A 21,582-nucleotide genomic window follows, 5' to 3' on the forward strand; every position below is an offset into this window, starting at 1 on the left:
TGCTAATTTAGAATCACTGTTATGGATCTGTGAAACACAGGCATCATGTCAGTCTGTTCAGCATTGGCATAGTTTGCTGGGATTTAATTTGAGCATTATGAGGGGAACTCATCCTGTATGTTAATCAAATGTTTTCAGACTTGCATGCACAACCCCTCCCTGCAAAAAACCAAGAATGCAGATACCATGCAAAGCCTTTTGCATTTACATGTATCAGTTTATCTTCTTTCACAAGCCATATTCCATAGGAGTGGTACACACTGGATTAAATTCTGGCCTTATTAATTTCAGTAGCAAAATTACAAATAGACTTTATTAATGCGGTGAAGAAAAAGGCCCCAAGTGCAGCTTGTTCAATGATGTTCTGTCTTTGCCGAAACAAGCGGTGCACCACCTCTTCCCAAAATTGTTTCAGTTCCCTGATACTCTTCTGTCACTGATTTTTAGTGTTTTAAAGCAGTTTTCAAATGTGTTCATTTGACTTAAGGTACAAATTATTAAAAACATTTTAAATACTTTTATTTTAAATTATAGAAGTTTAACTGAAATTGAAGTAACAAAATTAAACCTAACATTTTTACCTTGCTGAAGCAATGTTACTTATCTTACAAATCCACAAATTAAAGAAAAATTGGAGTATTCCTGCAGAATATTGTCTTGATAAAACTGCATTTTCAGAAAGAAAACTGTTCTTTCAAAACATGAAACAGTTCTGATCTCACAAATGCTTATTTAACTACATCTAATTCCATGTAATTTGAAACTAGAATCAAACCCAGAGGGTGCACTACATACCAGGATTTCTGCATGACTAATTCGGTGCCGTTAACAAGGTTAGGCAGCTCCGTGTATAATTCATGGCTGCTCAGAGGGTATCTTGGGTCTTGCAGTACAGCTTCATTTCACAGAATTCAGATTTAAGGTCTGGTGCGAGAAGCACGGCATGTAGCTCGCTTTTGGGCTACCGTGGTGCCTTGAATGCAGCAGCTTGCTAATGGAGTAGCTAAACTGTTTTAACTAAACATACGGATTATAGTAGTCCTTGCCTCAAGAGGTGATCCATGCTGTAAACATGCTGTTGTCAGAGGACATTACAATTAATAACACTTATTACAAAAGAAAAACCTTGTGGCAGAGAAACTGTGAAACAAATAAGATGTCGGGATACATATTAAATGGTGTAAAGTCTTGTTCACGTAATTTTCTCCATGTTTATGGAGAATCTAATTAACCTTTCAGATGCTGATTCCTGACTATTTTTGGCATCAGCTCTACTTCTTGAGAAAACATCAGATGCCACCACCAAAATGTCTGTTTTCTATTTCATCCACCTCTTTGGAAAAAAATTAAGCTTAGCTTTGCCTCACATCTGTTTTATTTTTCTTATTGTCTGTTTGCAAAACATAATTGAGTATTAGTAGCTAATTAATGTGCACCTTTTGCACATTTTTTTTAATGTTGACGTGGTAAGAGCAAGCTCCTGGCAGCTAGGGCGGGCAGCCGGAGCCGTGCTCGCGGTGGCGTGTGTTGCGTTACCACAGCGGCTGCCCCTGCTTCGCGCCACGTCCCGCCACCAGCAGCAGCCGCCACTGCGGTGACGTGTTAGCCAGCACTTGTGTGAAAGAGCTGCTACGGAAGGCGCTTCGCTGCTCCACGGATCCGGGGCTTCCCTGTTTCTTTCTGTTCAAAGAGAGCAGAGGAGCACCACACCGGCAGGGCTGGGGCGCAGCGGCTTCTCCTGCCACAGGCATGTGGTGTGCTTGGCCCCTGTAAGAGAGGAGACGTGGGGCGGGAGCCCCCTGCGGGCGAGGAAATGGCCCCGGTCCCCCCCCCGGGGCGGGAGCCCCCTGCGGGCGAGGAAATGGCCCCGGTCCCCCCCCCGGGGCGGGAGCCCCCTGCGGGCGAGGAAATGGCCCCGGTCCCCCCCCCGGGGCGGGAGCCCCCTGCGGGCGAGGAAATGGCCCCGGTCCCCCCCCCCGGGGCGGGAGCCCCCTGCGGGCGAGGAAATGGCCCCGGTCCCCCCCCGGGGCGGGAGCCCCCTGCGGGCGAGGAAATGGCCCCGGTCCCCCCCCGGGGCGGGAGCCCCCTGCGGGCGAGGAAATGGCCCCGGTCCCCCCCCGGGGCGGGAGCCCCCTGCGGGCCAGGAAATGGCCCCGGTTCCCCCCCGGGGCGGGAGCCTCCTGCGGGCGAGGAAATGGCCCCGGTCCCCCCCTGGGGCGGGAGCCTCCCGCGGGCGAGGAAATGGCCCTGGCCCCAGGGTGGGAGCCTCCTGTGGGCGAGGAAATGGCCCCAGGGGCGGGAGCCCCCTGCAGGCGAGGAAATCGCGGCCCCCCCTGGGGCGGGGCAGACTGTCAGCCAGTCTTTTTTTTTTTTTTTTGGCTGATGTTTCCTCTGATCTAGTTACTTGATGCTTCCCGATTTTCAAGTATGCTAACTTCTGTTCTTATGCCGTATGTCTCCTTGTGTTTAAAAGGCTTTGGGCCTTTGTAGGGCGCCCGATATGAAGAGCTCTGGGTAGATTAATCTCAAAAGCTCTGGCCAGTTTGAGCCATGTCACTGATCCTCTGTAAATAACCCTGTCTCCATCTCTCTTAATTGAGGAGTAAATGTTTCTAGGGCACAATTTGTATTTCCCCAGTGAAGACTGTGCTTTTGGATAAGTTGGCATATATCACTAGAGTGCCCATTTCTCTCTCTCTCTTTTTTTTTTTGGTCATTACTAGGGGAATCTAGGTATTGAGTTCAAAAGTTTATTTTGTGTCTGATTGAATTTAGATGGTTGAGATCTGCCTGGGTAACTTAAATAAAAACTTGTGAGATCTGTAGTTCAAATAAAAAGTTTTGCTAAAGTTAACTTTCTGAGTAGTTACAGCTGGGAACAAGACAGAGATTAATGTCTTGGGACTTTTTCTGGACAGTAGATAGTAGAAAGTAATTTTAAGAAGTTTCAGCAGGTTAGTATGGTTCTGACTTGTAATGTTAATAATGAGGCTTTTTTACTGAATACAGCATGGTGGAAGATACTTGATTAAGTCTACAATAGTGAGGCAAACGCTCAAATCAAAGGGAAGGAAATTACAGGACTTCTAGTGGCTTCTGTTGTCGTGGGTCTGTCCTCAGTCACCTACTTTCCCCCAGAGCGCCCATGTGCTTGAAGGAAAAAAGCCAGTCTTCGAGCTCTCTCAGTACTTAAGTGGTTAAATCATCCCTTTTGGATCTTGTGGAACAGTATCAGTCATCCTATGTTAAGGGGGGAGTCTAATCTTTGACAGAAATGAATTATTTCATATGGGACAGCTACATTTTGTCTGATACTTGTTGTCAGCTTTCACTGGTAGATGAGGAACTGAGAAATAGATTTCATCAAGTTTTGAGATGGGAGGAAATGAAATCTTAGCAAAGAAAACAAGTTATGCCTCTAAAATGAATTTTACAAGCAAGAAAATTTATCAAGTGAGAAGTGAATGTTCAAATCATTTGCTAAAAGATGACTTAGGTAGTGCCAGGGAGATAGAAGAAGTAGTGTGTCCTGATATTCTTAGTTAATCAAATGTTTCCTGTTTAAGACACTTGGGATTTTTAAAAATCCCTTATAGGTATTTTCTGGTGTTACACTTCTATGAAACTTAGGTGAGTTGCCTTTTAATTTATTTCATGCATCTGTAATGTAATGTAATGTAAATGATCTTCTTGCAGCTTTGCATACAGTTTCCCTCCTGATGATCTCTTCTTACAAAAGGCTGTTTCCTGGGTCAGTAAGAAATGGAATCTTCAAATCTGTCCAATGATAATCTGATAGTTTGGGCTTAGTATTGTGATGCAGAAGCTTTTGGCTTTGTTCACTAGTTCAAATTAGGCTGAATGGAAAGGCAGAGAAATGGACAAGGCTGTGCTGTTTTGGTCTGAAAATAACCTCGAGTTGGCTGTTTATGGAAGCTTTCTCATTGGCTTTCTATCATTGCGTCTTTTCTCATAGTATTACTTTCTCTTTTCTCAATGCCAGTCAAAAATATAATTAAAAAACTGATTTGTTTAAATTCAAAAAATGGTTAAAGATGCGCGTTATGAGGTTAGTTTTGATTTCTCTGCTTCACTTTTGCCTCTTCCTGGTAAAGTAGTTTTGGCTGTTCTGTGACCTATGGCAGATGAAGGGACTTGTTCTGGGTAATCCCTCTTCAACAAGTATCAAAACTGAGATATCATGTATTTGACTCATTTTCCAAGATGATTTAGCAAGCTAATAGGTGATCCAGGAATAAAATGTAGCACTTTGCTTTTTAGGCTATCATTTTTGAAGGGTAACGTGAAGTGTTTTCAAAAGGCAGAGATGGAGATTAAAATCTCCAAAATAAGGTAGTATTTGCAAATTTGTCAATGAGTGCTTTATTAAAAGTCAAAGCATGTTGTTCTCTTACCCAGTAAACATAATATTTCTCTGTAAAAACGGTGACTTTTTCCTCACACAGATTTTATTTGACAATTTTGCCTGTTGTTTAGTTTCACAAGTACCTGTTTTCGAAAACACTATTGTAATTCAGAGAACTTCAAGCTGTCTTGTATGGTGTAGCTTGTGTTCAGGTATGTTTGGGAACAGTGGTGGCTCTAATGCCTTTTGGGCTGGTAGGAATCACCCTGTGAAGGGCTACTGTGCAGGCCCAGGACGCTTCCTGTGCTAATGTGTTTTGGTGTCAGGCTTTACGCTAGCATGTCTGCTGTCACTCTTAGTGCAAGAGGGAAACAATACTCGGGAAGATTTCTACTTAGGGATCCAGCTGCCATTATCCCCAAGGTGAGAACTGTACCTGACTTAGGATTGGTGCTTTTTGAGAGCTGTAGGGATAGCTTGTCATTAGAGTCCATTGACAGGTGCACTACAGTCTTATTACTTGGGTACCTTTCTACTTGTCTAGCCTTTAAACAATGTTAAATAAGCATTTCTAATTAACATTAGATTCACAGATGTCCCTGTGAACCGGGGATTTAACTGAGTCCTTTGCATATCACAGTATGTGAAGCAACAGCTTCTAAGATAAGTGACACTGTTTTTACTGTGCCAGAATTCTTTTTTTGGTCAAGTGTGAAGTTTAGACTTTGATAAAGTAAACCTGATAGGAGGACTGTGATGCAGATGCATTCGTTTGATGCAAGTTAGAGTTTAGTTTTGGTTTTGCTTTTGTTTCTTGAGTTCTGAACAGGAAGCAAAAATGATTGGTAGTATGCACTTTTGTTCTGTTGCTTGTAAGGTATTTACTAAAAACATACTTGAGAACATATTAGTTATTTTCTGCTCAAATGCTGTTGCATGTATAGGAAATGCACATATTCAGGAAATACATTTTTCTCTCTCCTGAAAACAGGATCAGATTCTTTGAGTGACTTCTGTATTTCCAGTCAGCTGGTCACAGAGGGATAAAAGCATGGATAGCATTAGCTGTTGTCCTGCTTTACTGATGTTTTCTTCACTGAAGAGATCTGGTGCTTCTAGCTGAAATGTCAGAGTAGGACTGGGTGGTTAAAACTGCTATTTTTAGCTTTTTAGTTGTAAACAATTTCCCATTTTTATTGCTCAGCAAGACAGAAGTAACTTTGATTTATTTATGGGCTAAGTAAAGCAAATAAGCTTGCTTGTGCTAAGGTTTCCATGTACTGAAATAAGGTTACAGTATATATTCCATTTCTTAATAAATAATAGCAAAATAGAAAATAAATTATTGTATATTTTAGTTTGACTGAAACAAATAGCAGCTGGGAATTCGTTTTGGAATTTGGCTGCCTAGTCTATGTTTCATGCCTGTTTCTGTTTGAGGAAGTCAAGCAAGCATTTAGGGAGCTATAGTAGATGAGAGTGACTGTCAATATACAGGCAGAGACTGGGAGCGTGGTATTACTGCATGGCTAGTCAACATTTCAGTACAGCGTGCTAGGAGATGGAGCCCTGTCCTTCACCATTTTGATGGGTTTGGTTGCATGTAAGTAAAATAGGAAATTAGGCTTAGTAAACACATTGTCTTGCGCAACTCATGCAAGACCTAGACAGAATCTACCCTGCACTGGTTCCTCACACAGTGCAGGAAACTAGATGCTATCAAATGGAAGTTTGATTGGTATAGGTCCATCCTGGATTTTCTGCTGTTTCACTGTCTTGCTGCATCCAAGCATATATTGTGTACTTGTTTACTGCAGTGGTTGTTTTACTGCAAAATTAAAGATTTACATTGCTACACATAGTCTATTTGGGACTGAATGCAGTGATTAAATTTTACGTTGAGAATCAGTCTTCATAAGGTTAAATTGAAGAGAACTAAGAGCTGTAGTCAAGCGTACCACTGCCTGTTTGCACAATAATTGTATGGTGATAGAAATCACCATTTGAAGTGTGTGGGGAAAGAATCAGAGAAATCATTTTGTATTAGTATTTTGTTTTTAAATACTGTAGAATTAATATGAAAAAGTATGATGTCCCTCAGCTGTTAGTACTCTCCGGAGATGTTACAGTGAGAAGAAAGTAAGTTTCAAATCCTGTTCACATTACCAAGATTTGAAAAAAGATATTGTCTGATGATCACCTTGCAGCTTATTCAGTTTGTCAAACACAAAGTTTCTTCTCTATCACCGTATTAGCTCTTCCTCAGGAGCCACAGTACGGCCCTCATCTGTTTATTTTCTCCCCTCTGTTTTACCTAGAAGATTCAGGTAATCATGATGCTTAGGAGTATAACGTTAGCTTGATTTGGATAGTGCAAACATTTAATAATGGCTGAACTTATATGCAGTGCTCAGGAAAATGTGTAATTCTCACATTAAAAAAAGTGGCTATAGCAATGGAAGTGTTTTGAGGGTTTCTTTATTTTCACAAGTTCTGCCTAAACCTGTTATCCTGCCATTTCTCCTGAAGGTTTTATTACTTGGTTGTGATGATGCCAGACAACATTTTCACTCAAATTTTTCTTTTGGAGCTTCAGTTTTCTTTTTCAGTGGTTAAATGATCACTTTAGGGTGCTATGACAGTGATTAATATTTAATGTTCAGAATAATTGTTTGAAATTATTTCTTAAACATGCTTTACCTACCTTAGTACTCTTGTTGGACATTAAGGCTTGCAATATTATATTTATGACTAGATATACAGAGCAGCCTGGCGACTGCTCTAAATGTAACATTCAAAATTGGGCTCAAATAAGACATTAATTACTTTTTTTCTTCAGAGTAGTTGGCCAGTAACTAGCATTTGTCATGGGTATACTTTGCGCTTTTTGGTTTTTAATATAGGTCTTACTTTTATGAAAAGAAACTAGATTAATACATTTTTTGGTTTGTGCTAGAGTTGAAATTTGCTGGTCTTGAAATTCATTGTTGACTTACAGGACTTGAAAATATGTCTAGCTACGCAAAGCAAGTCAGGTTTATTAGACTGTGTTTACCAGTTATTTTAGTTCTATAAGTGAATTTAATGTTTTGTGCCCACAATATTATTGATGGAGGTTGAACAAAACATTGATACTGTTTTCCCTAATGGTTTATTGTTGAATGTATTTCCATCTTTAACTTCAACCATAACTTGGGTCAGTAAGATCAGAGAGACTTTTGCACCTGAAGAGCTTTGTGGCAGCTTTGTAACTTTATTTTCACACAAATGTCAGATGTTCCTTTTAATGCGAAGGAATGGGTGAAGCATATGCTTGGATCAGCCCTTCTGTTTGGCATTCTGCTTGTGCCTCATCATTGGCCAGCAATCATACCTGGGCAGCTGCTACAGTAGCCCCTGGGCACAAGATCTGATTGTACTGTGGCTTTTCTTTCTCTCTGTAAATGCACCAAGTACTCCTACCATGAAAGTTTTCATGAGTGGCAGGGTCAATAGAAAATGCCAAAGAGATAACAGATCGCAGAGATAGCACAGAAGAATGTGAATTGACCTTTTAAATTCTGCTGCTTCTTTAAGCTACATGTACTTAGAATCATTACCTCTAAGAGTGCTACCAGGAGGTAGCACAAACATTGAATTCAAGAGCAGGTGATAAGAAATATTGCTGCTTATTGCAGAAACTGTGAGCCTGGAGAAACTAGGAAAAGGATTCCTTTAAGCAATGTCCAGAAGCATTTGAGAAAAGTTGGTAGTGATGGAGTGGAGCAAAAACATTTTGTTTTTAAAACTACTGCAGAGTACATCCTTCATAAATTTAAGTATTAGCAGCTGACATACCTAAAACTGATGGGGGATTGTCTGTTCCTGTTTCTGAATGTTTATGAAAAGTGGGCTCAAAACACCCAAACTGGTTTCAGCCAAGTACCGCAAGACTGCCAAGCAGCTGAGAAGACAACCAAGAGAAGGCAATCCTGACACTTGTCAAGGGAGATAGATGCTAAATGAAATATTCAGAGCTGAATGAATTTCAGATTCTGAAATTAAAATGTTGAGTAGTTCAGATGTCTGAGATAGTCAGAAAACTTACTATTTGGATAACACTAATGTAAGAGACCTCTTAATTAATGTAGTTATACTGAGCAACTCTCATAAACACATAAATGCATTGTCTGTAGATTCCATTGTGTAACGTATCTGTTATTTATACATATTACCCATATGACAATTCTCACTGAGAATTTGTGTATTCTGCTTGACTATGTAACCAGGCCCTTGCATTTAAAAGAATTACTATTTTAAGCCAGTCTGTGAAAGATTGAAATCCATAAAAGCTATTAGACTGATTATAGTCCAGTAACACTGTCAAAAATGGTTTTAATTGGTAAGCATAAGCCAACCTTTACTAACAGCTTTTCTCTTTATTTGCATTTTTGCCAAATCAGTGTCATTGAGATTCTGTAATGTACATTTCTTCTCTTAGGGTGTTTTTTTTAGCTCAGATATGATGCTAGGGAGGCAGGATAGTGTTTGTAGAAGGCTAGTGTATTAGTTGGACACGATTTCCCCTTAATAAATCCATGTTGACCACTCCCAATCACCTTGCCGTTGTCAGTATGTTTGGAAACAGCTTCCAGGATTATTTGAGGCTGGCCTGTGGTTCCCCAGCTCCTTCTCCTTGCCGTCCTGGAAGATAGGAGTGACATTTGCTGTCCTCCAGTCCTCAGGAACTTCTGCTGATTGCCATGACCTTTCAAAGATAATAGAGCGGCCTTGCAGTGACATGGGCCAGCTTCTTCAGCATTCATGCATGCATCCCATAGGTCCCATGGACTTCTGTATGTCGAAATTGTCTGTGCTGCTCCTGCTCCTGGCTGGCCACTGGGAAGAGTTTTCCCTTTCTCTTTTTTCTGTCCTCTTTTGTTTTTTTTGTTTTTCCCTAGAAGTAACTTTCACCATTAGAGTCAATATATGCCATTGGGTACAGGCATGTGGACCTGTCTCAACATCCTGTGTGCAGCAATTCTACTTTTAATGATTAGCCTTGCTAGTTTGTCTGTCAGTGTGAATACTGTTATGAGTCACATAACTTTCTTTGTGCTTTTTGGCATATAAGAATTAAGCCTGGTTACACTGTACATTGCTGTGCTCAACGCTTTTCATGCATCCCATTCCAGATCAGTGCAGCACATTGGCCACAATGAAAGCTGCTATAGGATGTGCTCCAGCTATTCCCAAAGCTATACCTTTGGGACCTAATTGCAGAAAAGTACAGATAAAGCAGTTGACAGGATAACCTACTGAAAAAATAGCTGGGGATACAGCAGACTCAGTCTTATTATGTTTCTCAGATTATGTTCTCTTTGTCAGAATAACACCTTTCTTAGCTGTAATCAGCAGAAGCTAGGCACAGCTATGAATCTGATCACCATTTACCCCCACCCCAAGGCATGTGTGGAGGGAGCAGCCAGTACTGCATCAAGACGTTAGCACACATTGATGTTGGAGAAGTAACTTCATTCAGGACAAATTTCTCAGTATCAGTTTTTCAATTGTTAGCAGTTGCCAAGTTAATCAGTTTGAAAACTTTCATCCCTTCTGTAGTGACCACAGTAAAACACAATGACTGGCTCTGTGGATGAGGGTGGAGCTGTGGATATTGTTTATCTTGGCTTTAGTAAGGCTTTTGATGCTGTCTCCTGTAACATCCTAATTGACAAGCTGATGAAGTACAGACTATATATGTGCACGGTGAGGTGGATTGAAAACTGGCTGAAATGCTAGGCTCAAAGGTTTGTGATCAGTGGCATGAAGTCCAGCTGGAGACCAGTCCCTGGTGGAGTACCCTGGGGTTGATACTGGGTCCACTACAGTTTAACATCTTCATCAGTGACCTGGATGATGGGACAGGGTGCACCTTCAGCAAGTTCACAGGTGATACAAAACTGGGAGGAGTGGCTGATGCACCAGAGGATTGTGCTGCCATTCAGAGGGACCTGGACAGGCTGGAGAGATGGGCAGAGGGGAACCTCATGAAGTTCAACAAAAGGAAATGCCAAGTCCTGCAACTGGGGAGGAAAAACCCCATGCACCAGTACGTGCTGGAGGCTGACCAGCTGGAAAGCAGCTGTGTGGAAAAGGACCGGGGGGGTCTGGTGGACAGCAAGTGGGGCCTGAACCAGCAACGTCCCTTGTGGCAAGGAAACATCCTGGGCTGCGTTAGGAAGAGTGTTGCCTGCAGGTCGAGGGAGGTGATCCTTCCCCTCTACTCAGCTCTGGTGAGACCACACCTGGAGTGCTGGGTCCAGTGCTGGGCTGCCCAGGACAAGAGGGATAATGGAGCTATTGGAACGAGTCCGGCAAAAGGCCACAAGGAAAATTAACAAACTGGAGCATCTGACATAGGAGAGACTGAGAGCTGGGACTGTTCAGTCTGGAGAAGAGAAGGCAGGATTTTGTCAATGTTTGTCTATATATTTGCTGGGAGGGTGCAAGAAGACAGAGCCAGACAGTTTTCAGTGGTGCCCAGTGACAAGACAAGAAGAAAGGGGCACAAATTGAAACACAGGAAATTGCATCTGAACATAAGAAGTTGAAACATAAGTGTTTTGTTTTGTTTTCTCCTGTGAGGGTGACTGAGCCCTGGAGCAGGTTGCCCAGAGAGGTTGTGGAGTCTTCATCCTTGGAGACATTCAAAATCTGACTGGACATGGTCCTGGGCAACCTGCTCTACCTAATCCTGTTGAGTAGAGGGATTGGACTAGACAATCTTCAGGGGTCCTTTGCAACCTCAACAATTCTGTGATTCTATGAAAATACTGCCTTGGCAGTTTGGGTGAAAGGTTAGGGAGCTGCAAATGAAAGGCAGGCTACAGATTAGCCAATGGGAGGTCCCTAGCAATACAGAAGTTAAGGCACCAAAGGTGCTGAGCCACAGAGGACAGAGATTATGTTCTTCAGCCTTGTGTAGGTATAGATTCAAGTATTACATTTTCAAGCCTTTTTGGTTAATGTCAAGATTCAAAGATACTAACTCTTCCAATATTGGTCACTAAAGAATGTATGTGCATGATCTTTTACAGCAGGCCGTGCTTTGTCTGAACTCACAGGTGACTGGAATCCGTACTAGAATGACCTGAAAGCCACAGATGATCTCTGGCTTGAAATATTTAAAGGGGTTTTTAAGTTTGCCTGCAAAAGATCATTTAGCAAGAGGAAAATTTCCCTGAGCTTGGGGCTTCAAATGGGTTTTTTAGCTGTAAAGTGCAGTAACTACCAGGCAGAAGGAATATTTGGGGGAAGGTTTTCTTCATCCCTCCTGGTTAAGTTGGGCTACTGCAAAGGCAAGAACTCAATCTGAGACAGAGGCATCAAGAACAAAGGACAGTAAAACTTTTACCTACTGATCTAGTCATTAAAGTATTCCTGGGACACTGTGAATAAATGATTCTATTATAAATTAGTGTAGGACTTGCTTGGAAAAGAGACTCCTGAAATCTTTGTTAGGGACTGGGATCTTATTTGTCTGATGTTTTAAAACTGGAGGCTGGTACTTTCACAGGTAGGCATTTTAGCTGTTGCTGATGTACATGTTTCTTTAAAGCTGTTTTAACTGCATAGTTAGGAGTATTATTTATAAGCTGAAGTATAAAGAAGAGCTAAAGATAAAATGCTGAGAGGAGCAGGGAACAAACACATAGCAAGGATTGTGAAGTGATGGGAAGAAAGACTATTTCTTAAGGGCCCAGAAGCATCTGTGTAGTGTTTGCAGCAACATAGCAAGTCACTCAACTGGTCTAAGAGAAATCTGAGGGGGGTGGGGGGAAGGGTTTATAAATAAGTATTGCCTCCTTTATTTCAGATTTGCTCTATTTTTAAAAAAAACTAGAACAGATAACTTTTAAAAATGAAAGCTCTCTCTTGAATTTGAAAGCCTTTTTGGACTGTTGTGGTTGTTTTAGTGGAAAGGTCCAGGCAAATTCATCTCCAAACTCTGGCCAACTCAGGGTCCTCTCAAGTACCCTGACCTCTACTGGAAATTATTTGGGTCTTAATATTATTTTATTATAGCAATTCATATATGCTGATGGTCAGCATCTTACCATTTTTTTTTCTACAGTTGGAAAAGCAAAACCAAAGAGGGCATTAGCAGTCAAGAAAAGGTAGCTAATGCTTATTGTCCAGTCTGTGGTACCATGGAGATTTTATTTTGCCCGTCCAATGTTTGCAAAAACATCTAGAACCTTAGAAAGATAAATACTTTTTTTAAGCTTTTCTTTAAGTTGCTATTTTCCTCTGTATTTTAAGGATGCTTGGCCATACTTCTGAGAACTGACAAATTTACAGTTTGTGGTGGAAAGATCTGGCTGTGTAGGGGATCTCTCCATCTGCAGATTTGTACTAGTGGTATTTATGCACCAGGATGAAAATGCAGGTGTTGATAAAACTTCTTGCTTCCAATGCAAACAAGAAAAGCAAAATTTCTGTGAAATACTTCTCTGTATTTTCCTTCATTCCAGGTAGGTTTTCATGAAAGTCTCTGGAAATTATTTATTTCAGTGAATGGATTTAATAGGTAGATCAATCAGAATGTCCTAATGAATACAGAAGGTCTTTGTTCATTTACTTGCCAGATAGCACTTGATTTATTGTTGTTTGTTTGTTCATTTAAATTCGGGGGATGTAGACAGATTACCCCTTGTGGACAGTTCATATATGAATATGGAGTTGCAGTTAATGGCTGTAATTGTGAATGTCTGCCATTTTACCTTTAACTTTTGAAAAAAATCTTGGCACACTAGAGATATTTGATGTGGAGAAGAATATCCTCTCACATAATGCTGTGAATATTATTTATGTTAATATTTTAGTGCCGTGAGTGCAGAACAAAGAAAAAGATGTACGTAGACCTTCAGGAAAAAAACTGGATTTTATTCTGCCCCGATCTTCCAGGGTATGCAGCTATTTAATTTTGTGTTAGATGGGGATGAGAATAGAGTTGGATGGTAATTCTTTTTTCCGCATTTTGTAAATGCATATAATTTATAGCTTTCCAAGCCCGAAAATGCTTTCCAAAAAGCAGTCTGTTCTCCCCATGTTAAATCTTCTAACTGTAGAGTTTTGAGGTAATAGTAGTGTTCCATGACCTCTTGTAGTAGATGCTTTATGTCCCTTAAAAAGGCAGTCTCTGCACCCAGCTTGAGTATGATTATGATCAGGCCAATTCAATGTTATTTTGAGTATCTGCCATTTAGGTTAATTATAGTGAAACCCTGCTTTATGGCCTGTTGTTCTGTTCTGCAAATTACCTTTTCCAAGGCTGCTATGGATTTGGGTTGGGAAACTTTTCTTTCAGTTTTAATATTGCCAAACTTTCTTTATTGCAAAAGAGATGGTATACATATGAAGTTTTTGAAACTTAAGAAAAAGGCAGGGGGAAATGACTTTGGAAATTTTCTGAAGAAAATTTGTGTGATTCCAATTTGCAGATAAACTGGGCATTTTATAAAAATTTTATAAAAATACTGTATATTCCTTTGATGTACTCATCATGCAAGTGTTCACCCTTTCGAAGGAGGTGTTGATTTGTAATCTTTGTTGCTTTTGTTAAAGTGATAACCTGCTAAATGCTACAAACCTTCCTGAGTTGTTAACAATACTTTTCTGCAATGATGGTTCAGTAAGATATAAATGCTGTTTTATTCACAGCTGATGTGGTCTTTATGATAACCTAACCTTTGTATGAGGATGGTGCTTGGACTGTAAATATGAACATGCTCACAAATGTAAAATGTGGCTGTATTTTTTTTTGTTAGAGAACACATCTGTACATTTTTATCCATGAATAACATGTTACAAAGCATTAATGATCATTTTTCCTATTACATGATGATGATGGAAAAATGAATTTTCCTGTGGCCATTTGTCCATGCATTTAGGACACTACATTTAAACGGGAAGTACTTTTTTGACTTGAGGGGTTGTGAATTTGCTGTTTTAAGAAGTCAAATAAGTTACTTCAGTGTTTTTTTGTTTTTGTTTTTTTAAGCAGTATAATTTCAGTTATTTGAGCTGATATAATGCTAAAAAGCTAAATATGCAAAAGCTGACATAGCTTACTTGTGAACATGGCAATGAAAACTAGATAGTGAATAACTACCCAGAAACATTGAAGCAGTTTCTATCCATTTTTAGTTGAGGTAATGAGTGAATTATGTGAACCAGTGGTCTCCACGTTGCATGACCTGAAGGGAAAAAAAAGTGGTATATCATGCAGCTTCTTCAAGCACTTTCTAATTTTGATATAATTATACCATCAGGCAATGATCTTAACTGTCATAATGAATAAAAGATAAATATTAAAAGTTCCATTAACTGTTCTACATGCATAATTTTGATGTGTATTCAAGAGGAAATTAGCTTTTTAGATCCTTGATAGGATGTACATAAGGCACACTTAATGAGGTTTGTGCAAGGCTCTGGTGTGTTGGTTTTCTTTCTTTTCCTCTGTGTGATGTCGTGAGTAGTTGTAGATGTTATGTAGAACTGTTGGACACAATTTCAAAAGTTATAAGCAACTTTTCTTAGGCAATATCATGAATGTGGTAGAAAAAAACATGCCTGAGGTAGTATAAAACAGTAGATTCTATACAAATATGTCTGAAGTTGCATAAAAGTGAGACTGCTTCAGAAATAACTGGGGGACTCCGAATAGTTACTCCTTATTTGGAAATTAGTGAGCTTGTGAGAAAATTAATGTGTAACTTGCACTTTTTTGCTGCTTGTTAGAGTCACCTGGTGAATGCAGAGTTACTACTGAATAGCTACCAAAGCATACTTGGCAGTACAGCTCTGGAAAGTTTGTAATATATAGCTAGAAATATTTTACTGTATTTATTATGAATAAGAACACTTCCAAGCAGAAAATAAGCTTTGCTGTGTCAATGAAAGTTGCCACTACCTGTACTTGAAATTTGTAGAGCTGTTACACCACTGTCTCTTAAACAGTACCAAAATTACCACAAACAAGTCCCTCTCTTCAGTGTAGTTGCATCATACAATGTGCTCTAAGTCACTGGCTCTTTGCCACACTGCTCTCACTTACCATAGCTGATGCAGTAGATGTCAAGCCATATGGTTAAAGCATAGGGTATACAACTAGTGACAGATCCAGACAATACATTACAGGCTATTTGAACAGTACTTGTTATTATCCATTGATATGTGGTGTTTCAGTTACTTTTACGTGTTAGATACTATTTTTTTGTTACCCCTAAAACCAGTTTTGTTGAGCTCCAGGTCTGCTTTTCTGTAACTGACTGCTGGTGAGTTGTGTATAGCTGTGGAGTCTCCCGTGCCAGCCTGTGACTTAACTCTTGCCATCTCACGCCTGCACTCTTCTATGCTGCATCCTGTGTCTCCACTTCTCAAGGCTGCTGCCATTGCACCATTCCTGTACAGTGCTCTACACTGTGCCACTGCTGGTCGTAAATATCTCATTCTGCACAGAATAACTGCTTGTAAACTATTGTTGTACCATGCAAAGATAAACTAAAACAAATTAGCCATAGACACCTGATCAATTGGAGAAATTGCTGTTGCAGCTAAACCAAGTAAAACAAAGCTGCAAGTTGAGAAAAGTTCAGACAGCAGGCCTGGCAAGCATCCATCCCGAGGCCTTGCAAACTCACTACAAAGCTTAAGGCTTGTTCCTAGCAATGGCAATACTGTATTAAAGGGCTACCTGGGTGCAGTCTGTGGAACGCTTCTGGGACCGAGCTCCTGAAGATACTCCGTTTAATATCAGTTAGAAAATGTTTGGCCATTAGGAAGTTATAGGATATGGTATCAAAATATTTATATACTTTATTCAGAATATGTTAAGGTGGACCTAATAGCTATTAAAGCATATGTATCATCTCTTAACTCTAATAACAATGAGGGATAAAATAGTAAGCTTGGAAAATTTTCCACTCTGTTCCAGTTACCTGCTTTTCCCAAAGAGCAGTTAATGTTTTCAGAACATTACTTTCAGCAAGAATTACTGGATGCCGCTTGCAGTTCCTTTTGTAGCAGGCCAGTTCCACGCGCACTGGGCATGGCGGAGGTTCATCTTTCCCAGTATTGCAGTCTGAAATTGCCCCAATTGGGGACCTTCCTTTTTGCAAAGAGATAAGGTCTTGTTCTAAGTTTTAGACCTGTTCTCAAGGTGTTTGCTGTAGGCAGATCGTAGCAAAAGATTCTTCTGTCTATAAGATTCTCTGCAATATGGTAAAGGAATTCCTCCTGTTGGAGGATGTTCTCTTTTTCCTAGAGTGGAGGCTTGAATAACTTGCAATTTCTGTAACAGTGAAGTCTGAGATGATAATGTGTGTGAGCTAGACACATGGGAAATACTCCAAAGATAGCCAACTAGCTACTCAAGTATTTAGTACAGGCAAAGAAAAGGGTATGTTCAGTAGTAATGATATTACTGATCATACAGGAGAGATACTTGTACGTGTTACAGTTGTGTAAATGAAGCTTTTCACCACTCTAACCACAATACAATGAATATTGTTTTTAAAAATCTGTGCACCAAGCTGTTTTCCACGAGCATTTCCTAGTAGTTCTAAATAGCCCTCAACCTTTATCAGTACAAAAGGCTTGCAAGTCTGTTGACAACTTTTTAATTTTTTTCCGAATGCACCTACTATGGGAAGACTTTGACTGTTTTGCAGAATGAGTGTCTTTGTGAATCTCCCCATGACCCTTTTATTAAGCAGCTAGCTGTGCTCAATAGCAAAATTGATTTTAATTGTTTCAGAGCAGGTGGAATGATTTAACTTGAAGCAGAGCAATTGTTTTTATTCAAAAGCGCTCACACCTTCCTAATCACAATTATATTTGGAAAAAAGTCACCATGAAAATGCAAATGTGATGCTTTTTTCTATAATGCTACAGTTTCTGAAATATTGGACGAAGAGATTCTTTTCAGCAAAATACTAATCCAAACCCCAAGGTATACGTGGCATAAAATAAATAGCATTAACAATATACTCAAGCAAAAGGCAAATCTGAATGTGAATGATTGTAATTTTTTATTTCCTGGTAAATTTCATATTGCCAGGTGTCTACTGAAAGGTTAATGGCTGGAGTAGAAAGAACTGCTGTTAAATTCCCTTTGTATAATAATTGTACTGCCTTGCTTACCACTAAAATCCCTCCACCTACCAGAAAGAAGGCCCTGATGTGAATCACTTGCATGCACTTGGACGTTTTCTTTTTGCACAACAAAACTAAACAAGAAGTAGCACTGAAGCCTGTTAGCATTTATGGAAACATTTGTCAACAGAAAAAAAACTTGGATGGTGACATAACTTTTAAATGCAGCCTGCTGGGAAATTATCCAAGCTGGGCGAAACCCAGCTTGGCTAGGATTTCAACAAAGCTTTGAAAAAACATTGTAAACAAGCAGTTCTGGACTATGTTTGCTCGTGACTGAGTTCAGCTAAAAGCTTTTACTTCTCCTGAAATTAGTTTGTCCCAAATTGAATTTCTCTCTTAGCTTTCTCTGACCATTTGTACTACTTCTTAATCTCTGCAGCAGATTTCGAGACACTGTGCAGAAGTGTCAGAAAGTATTTTTCTGAAACTGAACCACTGTAACTTACAAACCAGTAGGTGAAAGGTGAGTCACGTAAGAGAAAAAGGGTATAGACAGGAAAGAATACAATAAATTGAAAGATGTCTGCTTAATCATAATATATTCATAGCCATTGCCTTTCCTTCTACAACCCTTCAACTAAATGTCACAAGCATTGCATGACTTGCATGAGGAAGAATAACAAGACTTGTTCTTTTATATATAATTCCAAGTTTAATAAAGTAATGGTGTGCGTCTTAAACCAGGTAATTTTCAGTACAAGTACTAGTGAATTTTTCAGTTAGTACAGAAGAATGAAATCTTCAATTTATTTTTGAAGTGTCTCTGATTTTCATACCTCTAATCAGATGGTGCAACAGGGAATCCTGACGAGAAGCACATTTAGTTTGTATGAATTAAAAAGAATCAAATTATCAGTCATTTTAAGTAGCATTCTTGTTAACATACCATAATTTTTGCATCTGTATAAAAAGCCAGATGCAATTTTAAACAGAAACATTGGGCATCCACCTGAGTTTATGCAGTCTGATTATTTGTAGCTGTTCAAATGAAGCTATTGCAACATCTGGTTTATCAAAATCCAAGTTGATAACACATTTTAAATCAGATTTTACATCTGCATGTTTTGAGTATTTTAGTGCTAATAAAAGCAAAGGTTTAATATAACTGAGACTGAACGGTTTTCAGACACTGATACCTGCTTTCCCAGTCATGGTGCATTGCAGCCTTAAAGGTTAGTGTAAAAGCCTGACATGTCTTGATGGAATTTGTGAAATTTAAACTTTTTTCTTATTGAGCACCTGGCAGTAACTTGCACTTTAGATGTCTCTCCCAAATGTATTGGGTATATATCTGATGACTTTCAAACTATTCAAAAATGATAACAAGAGTTTTCAATGAAATAGCGATAAGCGAGTGGAAGCAGCAAATTCTAAATGCAGTCTAAAAATCTATGGAATCTCACTATATCTAGGATACAGTGAAAAAATAATACTTTCAAAAAGGGTGGCTATAGTTCATGAGTTATATTCATGAACTCATCAGAACAGTTATCTTCTGAGTCCTCAGTTGTTTCAAATCCAGCCTCTGAAAAACTGGCATATGTGCTGTTCCATCTTGAAATATTAAATAAGCATAGACTAAAAAAAAAAAGTACAAATGACTCATAGTTGTGCAAATCATTGTTTTTTTCAGAGCAACATCAAGACTAAAATGCACTAAAAATTGTTCTTGCTGCTGATGAAATAAAAATTGACCCAGAGGTTCTTTCAGCCTGACTTAGGCTCTCGGAAAGTAGCCCTCTCTATTTCAGTCAGTTCAGGTAGGTTTTACAGTGTGCGGAGAGACTCCATAAGGAAGATGTGCACAGGCGTACAAAACAATTATTTATTCTCTCATAGACAAAATAAGTAGTTAGGATTGCCCGCTAGTAGACTAGCATTTACATGATCACGTGTGGAAGGATCTCGCCCTCTGCTGTTCCTTACAACAGGTCAATTTTCCATGTTGCTGAGTTGCTCTTTTCCAGTTCTCTGCTTTTCTTCCTTAGGGGTTTTATACTTCTGAGCATTTTTCTTCTTGATTTCTTGAGCAACTATGCTCTTGAATGTTGTGCTTTTCTGTTTTCTTTTAGTGTTTTTCATCTTGCATTCCTTTGGATCACATACACTCTCGCACCTTCGCAACAGTTTACTTAGCAAAAATGAGCCAACGTCATGTACCTGTGCTGCACCAAACTGGGCCTTGGTTTGCAGACAGCTGAGTCCCTGGGCTGAGGATAACAAAAGTGCTTCATTTATCAAATGTAAGAAGGAGAATGTTTTTGCTTAAACATTTCAGGACCAACTTTTTCACTGAATTTGGTACAGAATTTGCAGTCATTCTCTGAACTCCTCTCTGGCGAAGATAAGACTTTGTTTAAAATAATTCAGCCACTAGATTACTCTGAAGTAATCTACAAATGCAGGAGGAGGAATGTGATTTACTGGTAAATGCATTAATGGTAGTGTTCTGACCAGCAGATTAACTGAACATCCTGAAAACCTCTGGTGCAGGATCACAGTAGATCTCCGTATATTGAAGCCTCTTCCAAATACATCTCCCTGGACTGGCATCTGGAGATGAATTTCAAAAGTACTTATTAAAGATTGTATTGTAATTTTTGGTTGCAATTGTTTATAGCCCATGAAAATCGTCTTGTAGGTACTGGGTTGTGTGCATAAAAATGCATCTACCTAAATTAGGAAGCTTGGATATAAGCGAGTTCAACTAAGTCAACTGGAAAAAGAATTTAGTGTCAAGACTACTGGTCCCCATCTTCTAAGCATCTAATGTTAGTGCAGAAGTTGTAATCGGTGGTTGTTCATGGAAAAACCTTTTTGTGGAACTGCTTAGAAGAAGGATTACCGGTGGTTTTATTTTACTCTTAATTTTTAATTGCCTGTCAGATTTTGAAGGGACAGGAGTGTAGTGAATCTTCTCTGCAGATCTGACCATTGATGTTAGGGATATCACTTCTCCTGAGGTCAGAATTGTATCTCAGATATATCTCCATCTTGGATTTGCATATAGATTGTGACACACAGAGCAAGGTCAGCAGAGATAGAGATGAGATTTGCGTTTTCTTGTTAGTGTTTGTAAACAGAAGGGGAAAATCATCAGTTGAAGGGCTGTCTAGTTTAGTGGAACCGGTATTTTACTCCACCCTAAAAAAAAAAAAAAGTATGCACAAACTTGATGGCTGCTTTCCATATGAAGAACATTGTGTCCAAATTCTTTCGATATTTTGCATAACACTATGCTAATGTGCAAGTGTCTCTTGGGAAGGGTGGGAGAATTACTGAGTATAATAGCTTTGCGCACTCTAAATGACAGAGGTGGTGTAGTTCCTTTGGAATGTCATGCTTTGAGACATTTGTTTCATTGCAGTTACTGGTAAACATAATAAGAATATCTGTCTCCCATTTCAGTGTTTATGAAGAGATGTTGCTTTTCCATGGTAAGATTATTAATTTTATTAGGATTTTCCAGAGAAAATGTAATACGTACAGAAGGCAGTAACCTGGAAGTGTAACATAAAAGATTCATGTTTGCCTTCCAGTTGTGTTTGATGCAAGCTGTTAGCCCATCACAATGTGCCAAATGAAATCATCAACACTATGTAGTATATACTTCATTACTGTGTATGGATTTTTCTAAAAATAAGGCAATTATTTAATAGGCTTACTAGGCAGCTAATAGCTTAAGTAAGTTTAGCCATTCAAAAGTCTCTGAAATAAAGTCTTTGCTTCAGAAATGAAACTGGTCCTCATTGCAAGTGATCACTTAAGGTGAATGAATGGAATTGAATATTTGGCCAGATGTAGAGAATGATCCCCTAGATACTAAGAACCTGTATTTAGGGAATCATTTAGGTTTCACTGACTGTAGTGGACTCTTAAAGCACTGGTAAGCATTTTGCTAAACAAAAATGTTTCTTTAGGTGGAGGGTTTGACAACTAACCTTATCAAGAATTTCCCTCATATTACTGTCTTAATTGTAGAGTTCAAAGAAACTTCTGAACTCTTCAGCCCT

The sequence above is a fragment of the Apteryx mantelli genome, chromosome 14 (genome assembly GCF_036417845.1).
Source record: "Apteryx mantelli isolate bAptMan1 chromosome 14, bAptMan1.hap1, whole genome shotgun sequence".
NCBI lineage: Eukaryota > Metazoa > Chordata > Aves > Apterygiformes > Apterygidae > Apteryx > Apteryx mantelli.